The sequence below is a fragment of the Neofelis nebulosa genome, chromosome 11, assembly GCF_028018385.1.
Source record: "Neofelis nebulosa isolate mNeoNeb1 chromosome 11, mNeoNeb1.pri, whole genome shotgun sequence".
Lineage (NCBI taxonomy): Eukaryota > Metazoa > Chordata > Mammalia > Carnivora > Felidae > Neofelis > Neofelis nebulosa.
In genome coordinates this window covers 88,963,580-88,974,657 of record NC_080792.1, presented here as the reverse complement: position 1 = coordinate 88,974,657, position 11,078 = coordinate 88,963,580, and the positions used below count along the sequence as shown (strand labels likewise).

Here is an 11,078-nt window from a genome sequence, read left to right as displayed (position 1 = left end):
AAGTCGTGTCCCCTGCAACAGGTCTCGTCCCCTGTCCTAGAGTTCCCTCCCTGGCTCAGCGTGGTGTGGGGAGGCCTGGCCCTCAAGACTCCAGCCCTTACCCCAGATACGCAGATGACCACAAATGATAACTCCTGTTGGCCGAGCCTCCACCTTACCTGCTTCCATCCCTACGGCAAACCTTTGAGCGAGGTACCGTCTTACCATTGTTACAGATGGGGAAACTGAGGCTCAGAGAGGGGCGGTGACCTGCCCCAGGGTTCACAACGGGAGTCCTCCGAGTGGTTGGTTTCTGAAGGATTTCCGATTTCCTCTTTGTGCTTGTTGGCATTTCTTTTCTTTTCTTTCTTTTCTCTTTTCTCTTATCTTAAATGTTCATTTGTGAGAGAGAGTGCACGCACAAGCTGGGAAGGAGCAGAGAGAGAAAAGGACAGAGGATCTGAAGCAGGCTTCAGCTCACAACTCGGGAGATCGTGACCTGAGCCGCCCAGGTGCCCCATCATTTATTTTCTTGATGCTTTCCTTTCCTTCAGATGTATAGTCGGGTTTACACCCACGCACTCACACTGGCAGTGAGACACGTACACACTCATGCACACCCTTACATGCTCACATATGCTAACACACATTCACACACCGTCACAAATACGCTTGTATCAGTGACACACTCACACATCCACTCACCCTCACTCACACACACGAAACACCTCACATACGGTCACAGCCGCACACTCACGCATCCGGCACGCTCACTCACACTCACAGACAGCACAGTCCCTGGTTCCTCTCAGCTCTGTGGCAAATCGACCCCCGATGCCTGCCAGTGGCTCCTACTGGAGCTCCTACCAAGGCAGACGGGAGAACTTCACGTCCTGTGAAGTATGGTGCCAGGCTGCCTTCCCCAGCCGTCTCCAGCAGTATGTTCGGGGGTCCAGGGCTCCAGCCAGCACCTTGGGGGGCTGGGAGAAGGCTTCTGCTCTCAGGGCAACAGCCTGATTGGTTTTCACCCTGGCTGGCCAGGGGCCAGCCCGGGCGGGGGGGTGGGCAGGACCACCCCAAGTGTGGGAGGTTGGCCTGTGTCAGGAAGTGTGTTTTGACTGACAGATAAGGTCCCTCCCCTTCTGAAACTCAGTCAAGGTGGGGGGTGGGGGGTGGGGGAGGAACAGGAGCAAGCAAAGAAACAAATACATGGTCAAGGTATTTTCATTCAGCCGTAAGTGCAAGGAAGACAAGCTAGGTGATGGGATGGAGAGTGCCTGGAGGTGACCGCCTTACACAGGGAGGCCGGAGAACGCCTCCCTAAGAGTGACATTTTAGCCGAGCCCCAACTGCTGCAGCAAGATCTGGCAGGAAAGGGTTCTAGGCAGGGGGACTAAAAATGTAAATCCCCTCCCGTGGGATGAACTTGCCATGCTGGGAGAACAGCAAGGCATAGAAGAGGGCAAGTCATACGGAATGAGGCCAGGGTGACATTCGGGCCAAATTACTGGGCGTAAGATACCACTGTTAACACTTTGGATTTTACTCTACACGCAAAGGGAAGCTGCTTAATCCTTGCGACCAACCTTATGAGGCAGAAACTATCCGCATTTTACAGAAGTGGAAAACGAAGGTCAGAGAGGTTAAATGACCCAAGGTCATTCAAGGTGACACAGTTCATAAGTTGTAGGGTCTGGAATGGAACAGGAGTCAGATCCTGCCAGGTTGTTCCTAAACGTATGGCCAGGTCTGCCTTTCCCCTCCTCAGGCATAAAGTCTAGGTCACTGGGCCTCAAGGATCTGAGGATCCGGGGACCCAGCCCAAGCCTCCTGAAGGTACTAGGCTTCCCCAAGGGGGAAATCCCCCTGGAGGTCTGCTTCCCCCTCAAGGATGGAGCTCCCCAGGCCAGAGCTGTGTGGCTTGAGAAGGTATTTAAACTTTCATGGGTGTCTTGATTGCCCAGCAACAGTGGAAGGCCCTGCTCTCCAGGAAAGGATCTATTTCCCCAGCTCTGCATTCATTACACCCCTAACTGCCTTCCTCCCCCAGAGGCCCAGGGCAGGCCCTGCCCAGGCATCTTCCCACCAGTGCACCTGCTCAGATTCCTCCCTTTGCAACATTTTGCAAGATGAGCATCTTTTGCTTATCGGTTTAGACTGGCCTTCCCAGTGGCCCCCCCACCTCCTCGGAAGCAGTGTCCCTGCCCCCACCCTGCCCCAGCCCGGGCTCAGTCACCAAAGGGAACAGCAAGAATGTTAATAGTGAATACTGGATCAATGTGCTTTCAGCCAGCACTGATGTCTGTGTGAGGTATTGGGACACGTGTCGTACAGATGAGGCTCAGTGAAGTACAGGGCCCTGTCTAGGATCATAAGCCTAGTAAGTGGCAGAGCCAGAATTTCAGCACCCATCCTTCCCTCTGATTCCAGAGTGTGTTTGTGTGTGGGCTCGTGTGCATATGTATATGTACGTGTACATATGCATGTTGCACATATGCATGTATGTATGTGTCTGTGCACGTTCTTTTGAATTCATAGAGAGCATGCTATAAAAAAAAAAAGGCACATCTTAAGTGTACCATTTGGTAAATTTTTACAAACTAGACACACACAGGTAACCAGCATCCAGACCCAACGACAGAACATTCCAGCCTGCAGAAGCCCCCACCATATCCCTGCTCAGTCCGGACTAATCATCACCCTGACTCCTAAGAACAAAGATTAGTCTTGCCTGTTGCTGAATTTGATACAAATAAAATCGTGTAGTATGTATTATTTTGTATAGTGCTTCTCTCACTTGGCATTCTTTTTTTTTTTTTTTTTTTTTAATTTTTAAAAGTCTGTTTATTTTGAGACAGAGAGTACGGGCACAAGCACAGGGGAGGGAGAGAGAGGAGAGAGAGAGAGAGAGAGAGAGAGAGAGAGAGGGAGAATCCCAAGCAGGCTCTGTGCTATTAGTGCCGACCCCGATGCGGGGTTCAAACCCACAAACCATGAGATCATGACCTGAGCTGAAATTGAGAGTGAGACGCTTAACCGACTGAGCCCCCCCAGGCGCCCCTCTCACTCAGCATTCTGTTCTTGAGATTCACGGGTGTTGTGTGTAGCCGGAGACAGTTTATGCTTTTTTGTGGCTCCTTAATATTCCACAGGGTGACCCCTCCATCCATTGAGCCATTCTGCAGTCGAGGGACATTGGTATTGTTTCCAGTTTGGAGATGTCATGAATAAAGGTGCTACGAACACTGTAACTTTTTTCACTGCAGTAAAATATACATAAAATTTACCATGTTAACCATCTTTTAGTAGACTTTACTTTTTAGAGCACTCTTAGGTTCACAGCAAAATTGAGTGGAAAATGCAGAGATTTGCCATATGCCCCATGTCCCCCCAGCCTATCCCCCAGTGTCAGCACCCCTCACCAGAGTGGTACATTTGTTACAATAGACGAAGTCACACTGACACGGCATTGTTACCCAAAGCCCATAGTTTATGTTAGGATTCACTCTTGAAATTGTACATCCATGGCTATTGACAATGTATAACAACACGTATCTACCATCACGGTATCATACAGAATAGTTTCACCGCCCTCAGAATCCTCTGTGCTCTGCTGTTCAGCCCTCCCCACTCCCTAACCCCTGGCAACCACTGATCCTTTTACTGTCTCCATCGTTTTGTCTTTTCCAGAATGTTATGCCTTTTCAGATTGGCTTCTTTCACTTAGTAATAGGCATTTACGTTCCCTCCACGTCTTTCCGTGGCTTGAGAACGGAGTGATACTGTATTACCTGGATGTACCACGGTCATCCATCCACCTACTGAAGGACATTTTGCTTGCTTCCAAGCTTTGGCAATTACGAATAAAGCGGCTATAAACATCCATTTGCGGGCTTTTATGTGGACATGAGTTTTAAATTCATTTGGGTAAATACCTAGGGGCACGTTTGCTGAATCATACAGTAAGAGTATGTTTAGTTTTATAAGAAACCACCAAACTCTTCAAAAGTAACTACTGTTTTGCATTCCCACCAGCAATGAATGAAAGTTCCTGTGGCTCCACATCTTCACCAGCATTTGGTGTTGTCAGTGTTTTGGATTTTAGCAATTCTGTTAGGTAGGTAATGGTATCGCATTGTTGTTTTAATTTGCAATTTCCTAGTAACATGATTTTGAGCGTCATTTCATATGTTTATTTGCCATCTGTATATCTTCTTTGGTGAGGTGTCTGTTCAAGTCTTTTGCCTCTATTTTTTTTTTTTTTAAGTTTATATATTTATTTATTTGGGGGGAGAGAGAGAGAGACAGAGAACGCACAAGCACAAGCGGGTGAGAGGCAGAGAGAAGGAGAGACAGAATCCCAAGCAGCCTTCACGCCATCAACGCAGAGCCCATGCGGGGCTTGAGCTCACACACTGTGAGATCATGAGCTGAGCCGTGATCAAGAGTTGGCCGCTTCACCGACTCTGCCACCCAGATGCCCCTTTTGCCTCTTTTTAAAATCGGGCTATTTGTGGTTTTTTGTTGTTGTTGTTGTTGTTGTTGTTGAGATTTATGTATTGTTTTGGATAAGAAGACATTTGGCTTTATCAGATATATTTTTTGCAAGTATTTCCTCCCAGTCTGTGCCTTGTCTTCTCACTCTCTTGACAGTATCTTTTGCAGAGTAGAAGTTTTTAACTGTAATGAAGTTCTGCTTATCAATTCTTTCATGAATCATGCCTTTGATGGTGCATCCAAAAATCATCTTCATACCCAAGAGAACCTAGATATTGTCCTATGTTATCTTCTAAGACTTGTATAGTTTTGCACTTTACATTTAGGTCTGTGGTCCATTTTGAGTTAATTTTCATGAAGAGTGTAAGGTCTGAGTCTAGATTTTTTTTTTTTTTTTTTGGCATGTGGGTGCCCAGTTGTCCCCATACCATTTGTTGAAAAGACAATGTTTGCTGCATTATCCATCTTTGCTCCTTCGTTACAGATCAGTTGACTATATTTATATGGGTCTATTTCTGGACTCTCTATACTGTTCCATTGATCTGTGTGTCTCTTCTTTCATCCAAACCACACTGTCTTATTATGGTAGCTTTATAGTAACTCTTGAAGTCGGGTAGTGTCAGTCCTCCGACTCTGTTTTTCTCCTTCAATACTGCGTTGGATGTTTTCACACAGCAGAAATGACAGAGCCTGGATCTCGACCCAACTCTGAGTCATTCTGACTTTTGGATAGCCCATCCAGAATGCTTTCTTCAAGTATAATCATATATTTGCTTTTGTTTTTGCACAAACATTAAGAGACTTCAACTTTATTCTGTTCCCCCCCCCTTTTTTTTTTTTTGAGGTTTATTTATTATTTTGAGAAAGAGTATGTAAGCAGAGGAGGGGCAGAGAGAGAGAGAGGATCCCAAGCAGGCTCCACATTGTCAGCGAGGAACCTGATGTGGGCATGAACTGTGAGATCATGACCTGAGCCAAAATCAAGAGTCAGACTGTCAACCACCTGAGCCACCAAGGCGCCCCTATGTCCCTTGTTTTCACTCAATACATGCAGGAGGTCATTCCACACCTTTATAGAACTTTTGTATATAGATACATGCATACATTATTTTTCCCCTGCCATAGTGTTCTGTGAGCCATGAGTTGGCCAATTCCCTATAGAAGGGTATTTAGGTTATTTCCAGATTTTTGCTACTACAGTTACTATCTGAAAACTGGTATCTTTGCTCCCCTCCACAAGTCTTCTCTATAGAAGAAATTCCCAGTGGGTCCCAAAAAAGTGCTTTTTACGTTCTGAACTTTGCCAAATTTCCCCTTGAAGGAGGCTGTGCCTTGTAGTAGCAGAGGCTGTTTTAAATTCAGAGTCCTTTGGGGCGCCTGGGTGACTCAGTCATTTAAGCGTACGACTTCGGCTCAGGTCACGATCTCAAGGTTGGTGAGTTCTAGCCCCGCGTTGGGCTCTGTGCTGACAGCTCAGAGCCTGGAGTCTGCGTCGGATTCTGTGTCTCCCTCTCTCTCTGCCCCTCCCCTGCGCTCTCTCTCTCTCTCTCTCTCTCAAAAATAAAAAAAAACATTAAAAATTTTTTTTTATAAATTCCAAGTGCTTTAAGCCTTTGACTGAAGGATGGAGAGGTGAGGGAGATGTTGCCCCACTTGCCGACTCTCTGGGCCTTGACCTACTCTCCCTGGCTCTGGGTTCAGGCCACATCCTTTGCCTGGAAGCCTACTCACCTTACACCTTTCTCTAAGAGCCTTCCCAGCTAAAGTAGGCCTGGGTCACTTTCCACTACCCCACCCAGGTTGATTCCTTTATAGCACTTACCACTGACCGAAATGATCTTATGTATTGACTTGTTGATTTCCTGTCTCCCCTACCCTGCAAAGGATGGTCGTTTTCCTTTTTTCGCACTCAGCCATATTCCTAGCACCCAGCACCCAGCAGTCACTCAGTATGTATTGCTGTTTCCCCTCTCCCAATCCCTACTACCCTGCTCTATTTTTCTCCATAAAATGTATTCCCTGCCACCAGATATACTTTACTTATTTATTATATGTATTGCCTGACTCCCTCACTAGCATGTCAGCACTGTTTTCTTCACTGTTGCATCTCAAAAGCTCAGAATGGTACAAGGCACATTGTAGGTGCTGGACAAATGTTTGTTGAAAGAAAGAGAGGGAGAGACAGGGAGAAAGACAAAAAGGATGGAAGGAAGGGAAGGGAGGGAGGAAGGAACTAAGAAAAAAAAGAGGATCATAACGCCCACCCTCCGGGGCCGGCAGACTGTCCCTCCAGAGGAAAAGACCCATGAAAGAGGTGGCGCCCCCACCAGGTCAGGACATCTCTGTGTGCCCACATTGGCCCTGGAGCCTCTAGACCAGAAGTGCGGGGCTGGAGGGCCTGGCTTGGGGGGGAGGGGGCGGGGCTCGTCGCAGGTGGGCGGGCGGCTAGCTCGGGCCCCGCCCCTCCTGGGAGGCCCCGCCCCACCCGTCAGCTGGCCTGGGCGCCCGCCCCGCTCTGCTCCGACCTTGCCGCGGCGCCGCCGGGGTGGGAGGCTGGGAGGATCAGCGGGAGGAGCGGAGCGAGCGCAGCGCCGGGCGCAGCCTCCAATGAGCTGCGGAACCCGCGCCCCTGGAGACCCGAGCCCCCTGCGCCCCCTCCCCACGGCTCACCTGGTGTCAGGTAAGGTAACAGGTAAGAGCGCGGCGTCCAGGACCCCCGAACAGGTCCTTCCCAGGCCGGGGTGCCAAGCTCCACACAGGCTGGGGGCGTCTGGGTCCCATTGCCCCAGAGGTAGACATCACGGTTGAAGGTGGCAGCCTTTTGGGAGCCTTTCTGGCCCCCGCCCCTGTCCCCAGGCGCCCGCGGCCGCTGGCCCAGCCCCCCACCCCTGCGGCAGCATCCTTTCCACGCCCGCAGGGTGAATGTTGCTTTTTTTTTTTTTTTTTTTTTTTTTTTCTTTTTTAACTCCTCTGGCGCTGCTGCCTCTTGGAAAATGGTGGGGGCGCCTTTTGGGGAGGATCTTGGGATGGCTCTTCTCCCCCAAGGATCGGACTGGCGCGCCTTCCCAGGGCTCCCCCACGTTCTACAGCGGTGCCTGCCCACGGGTCCTGAGCGCCCTGGCTGTAGCAGAAGCCTGGGAGCGGAGGGGGGGGGGGGGGGTGGGCGACCTGGGCCTGCTGATCTTGGCAAACCTTTTCCCTCATATCCCCCGCTGGCCCATGGGCTGACCTTCCAGCGCATCCACCCTGGCAGTTAGGCCTATGGGTTCCCCGGGGCTCCTCCCTTGTTTGTGGGTCTGTGTTAAAACGAGGTGCCTCCTCCCCAGACCTAAGAGCCTTAAGCTGGTCTGACAGGGTTCGCCATCCTCTGCCCCACCCCCTGGAGATAGACTGGCCTCCATTCCCCTGCTTCAGAGGGGCAGGTGACAGGTGACAAGAGGATGGTTGTAGGAAGGCCCACAGCAGCTCCCCAGTTTGCCTTGCCCAGGGCCAGGAGTTACCTGAAACAACTTTCCCAAGTCTCTGCGAGAGGACCAGTCCCAGCATGAGATGTGGTGGGTTCAGCAGGACTGGACTCAGGATGGAATAAAGTGGACCTGGCCCAGTCCTGGCCCTGCATCCAGAAACCCCATGATAACACCACCCTCCGTTGGCCAGTGTTTGCTGAGCAGTGAATGGGCCATGACAACTTTGGGGTGAAAAGTTCACCAAGTTAGGAGTGGACCGAGCTGCTTGGGCCACCCAGGTCCTTCAGGACCCTTTTGTCGTGGTCCCTGAGTCCCTGAGTAGTCTGGGCACGTCCCACCCAGAGAGGCAAGTGTTGAGTTTCAGTCCTGCCTTTGCCTGTTCTCTGCGGGCCACTTAACTTACCCGGGCCTCCATTTCCCCGTCTGTACAGTGGGCATGATTGCATGAGGACCTCCCAGGAGAGGAGTGAGGATGAGCTGAACTGGGAGGTCATTGTCTGGCAGGTAGTAGCCCTCCATACACGGCAGCCGTTGTGATTGTAATAATTGCTTCTGATCTCCTGGCTGTTGCAGACTTTCCTTTTGTGCAGCTGACGGCTGGAAATGCCCCACCCACCGTTTCTACTGAGACGAAAATCCTTTGGCAGGACCCCCTGTGGACGTGGGGTCACTTGCTAAGCCTGTGCCGTTCCTTAGCATTTGGGGGCAAGGCAAGTTGCCCCTGTCTTCTTGGGCCATGTCACAACCTGGGCAGTGCCTGCTCTGGCCTCTGGCCACCACCTTGTCCTTGTCCCTCGGGCCACACTCGGCACCCATGTGCCCAGAGCTTGCCCTCCAGCTCCACCCGGCTGAGCTCAGCTGTATCCTCCAGATCAGGCAGCTGGAGGGCAGGGATGTGCCTCCAGGCAGCCCCACGGTCCCCCTTCTTCCCTCCTCACAGTCTTGGCTGGTGGTCTCGTCCCCTTCACCCTCCTACTCAGTAACTTTAAAAATAACAGAGTAGCCTGTCCCCACCGAGGGCTGTAACCTGACCCGAGTTGGATTCTGCTCCATCAGAGCCTGGATACGAGGACTCAGCACTTGGGAGTATGGGGCCATGGTGCTATAGCTGCTCTGTCCCCAGGTCACTGGGTGACCCTAGACAGGCCTCACCCCTTATTCTCTGTGCCTCAGTTTCCTGTGCTTCATGTGCTTCACATAGTCCATGATGCTGGAGTGTGAAACTTTGCTTTTCCCGGTGCAGATGAACAGCTGGGGTCCCCGTGTGGGTGGCTGTCCAACGGGGTTGCCATAACCCCAAGCGGAGGGGTGTTGGGAAGGAACTCCCCCAGTGACTGGGGTTGGGGGCAGGAAGAGCCGGCTACGTCCCTCGGCAGGTCTCTGGCAGATATGCCTCCTGTCCCACTTCTGAACCCCAGCTCCTTTCCGGGGCCAAGGAACTCCTTGTGCCCACCAAGAGGTGAGCAACAGCCAAGGTGGCTGGCAGGGCCTGGGTAGCCGGCGGTGGCTTGGCCAGGAGGCCTGGCGTGGCACCGGGCCAGGAGCGTCCCTCCCCGGGCTCCGACTCACGCTCGCCCACTCGCTGGCTCCCCAAGGCCTCTGCATTGCAGCAGACGAGAGCCTTTGCCGGCAGCCCAGCTGGGACTTGGGGTGGAGCAAGGGACTGGGCAGGGGGTGTCTGTCCCCACCATCCCTACCCCTGCCCCCTCCCCTGCCCCTGGTCCCATTCAGCCCTGCCTTCCTTAGGAGATACAGCTGCTGACAAGGTAGCCTTCTCTGGGACTGATCTGAGTCTAGTCAGAAGTGCTGGACTCTCCGTGGGGCCCAGGCTCAGGGACTGTCACACCCCTGGGTTCTTTCTGCATCTGAGACCCCTCCTGAGCATCATTAGGGGTCTTGCCTACCCCCTGAAGAGGCTGTTTTGGAGCATTAGGGCTTTGGAGTTGAGAGCCCAGATTTTAGAACTCCGTGGCCTGGGTTCACCTTCCAGCTCAGCCACTTACTTACTAGCTGTGTGATCCGGGACAGCTCACTTAACCTCTCTGTGCCTCATTTTCTTGACTATAAAATAGGGATAATAATAGAACCTACCTCACAGGATTCTTGTGAAGATTAATGCATTTAAAGCACTTAGAACAGTGTCAGACACACATTTACGTCAATCAGCATTAGCTGTCGGTACCGTTGTCACTGTTCTCATCACGGATGCCATCGGCTCTGCCTCTTGGCTGAGCCCCCTCTTGTGCAGACTCTATTTTCCTTTGACAAATACTCCCTGTTAGCACTTGTTATATTGACAAGTGTTTTAGCTTAACAGTGTAGAACCCAGATTCTGGAGCCAGAGAGCTCTGGGCTCAAATCCCAGCTCTGCTACTCACCAGCTGTGTGATCTTGTGCAAGTTCTTAACTTCTCTGGGCCTCAATTTCTCCATCTGTTAAAAGGGGATGGTGAAGGTACAAATCTCACAAGTTGTGAGGATTAAATAAACAAACACATATGAAGTGCATGGCCTATATAAAAGGCTGGGCCTGAGGTGCCTGGCTGGCTCAGTCAGTAGAGCGTGAGGCTCTTGATCCTGGGGTCCTGAGTTCAAGCCCCACTTTGGGCATGGAGCCTACTTAAAAAGAAAAATAAATTAAAATCCTATTAAGAAATAAAAAAAAATATATATGTATATGTATATGTATATGTATATGTATATGTATATGTATGTGTATATGTAATGCCAAGCCCACAGGAAGGGTTGTGTTTACATAACTGCTTGTACTTAAAAAAATGTTTTTAAGTTTATTTATTTGAGAGCGAGAGAGTGAGCATGAGCAGGGGAAGGGCAGAGAGGGAGAGAGAGAATCCCAAGCAGGCTCTGCGCTATCAGCACAGAGCTTGACATGGGGCTCAAACTCTCAAACCGTGAGATTATAACCTGAGCTGAAACCAAGAGTCAGATGCTTCGCCGACTGAGCCCCCCCCACCAGGCGCCCCATGTTTGCTTGTACTTACTGGGCAGCTGCTGTGCACCAGGCACAAAGGTTCAGAGTTAGGTGCCGGGATCCTTCACATACCGGCTCAAGTCCTGGCTTGGCCCTTTGTTGCAGAGTGATGCGGGGCACATGCTTTGCCTCTCTGTGCCTCAG

General features: G+C 51.0%; 1 protein-coding gene across 1 annotated transcript in view; it reads left to right on the top strand.

Moving 5' to 3' along the window:
• The first annotated feature begins 56 nt into the window (after positions 1 to 56).
• The window catches only part of ABCB9 (ATP binding cassette subfamily B member 9), a 36,502-nt gene continuing 25,480 nt past the window's right edge, over positions 57 to 11,078 (top strand). Inside the window, exon 1 of the mRNA XM_058691633.1 lies at positions 57 to 192. The gene's annotated coding sequence lies outside the window, so the exon portion shown is untranslated. The remainder of the gene's footprint in view (positions 193 to 11,078) is intronic.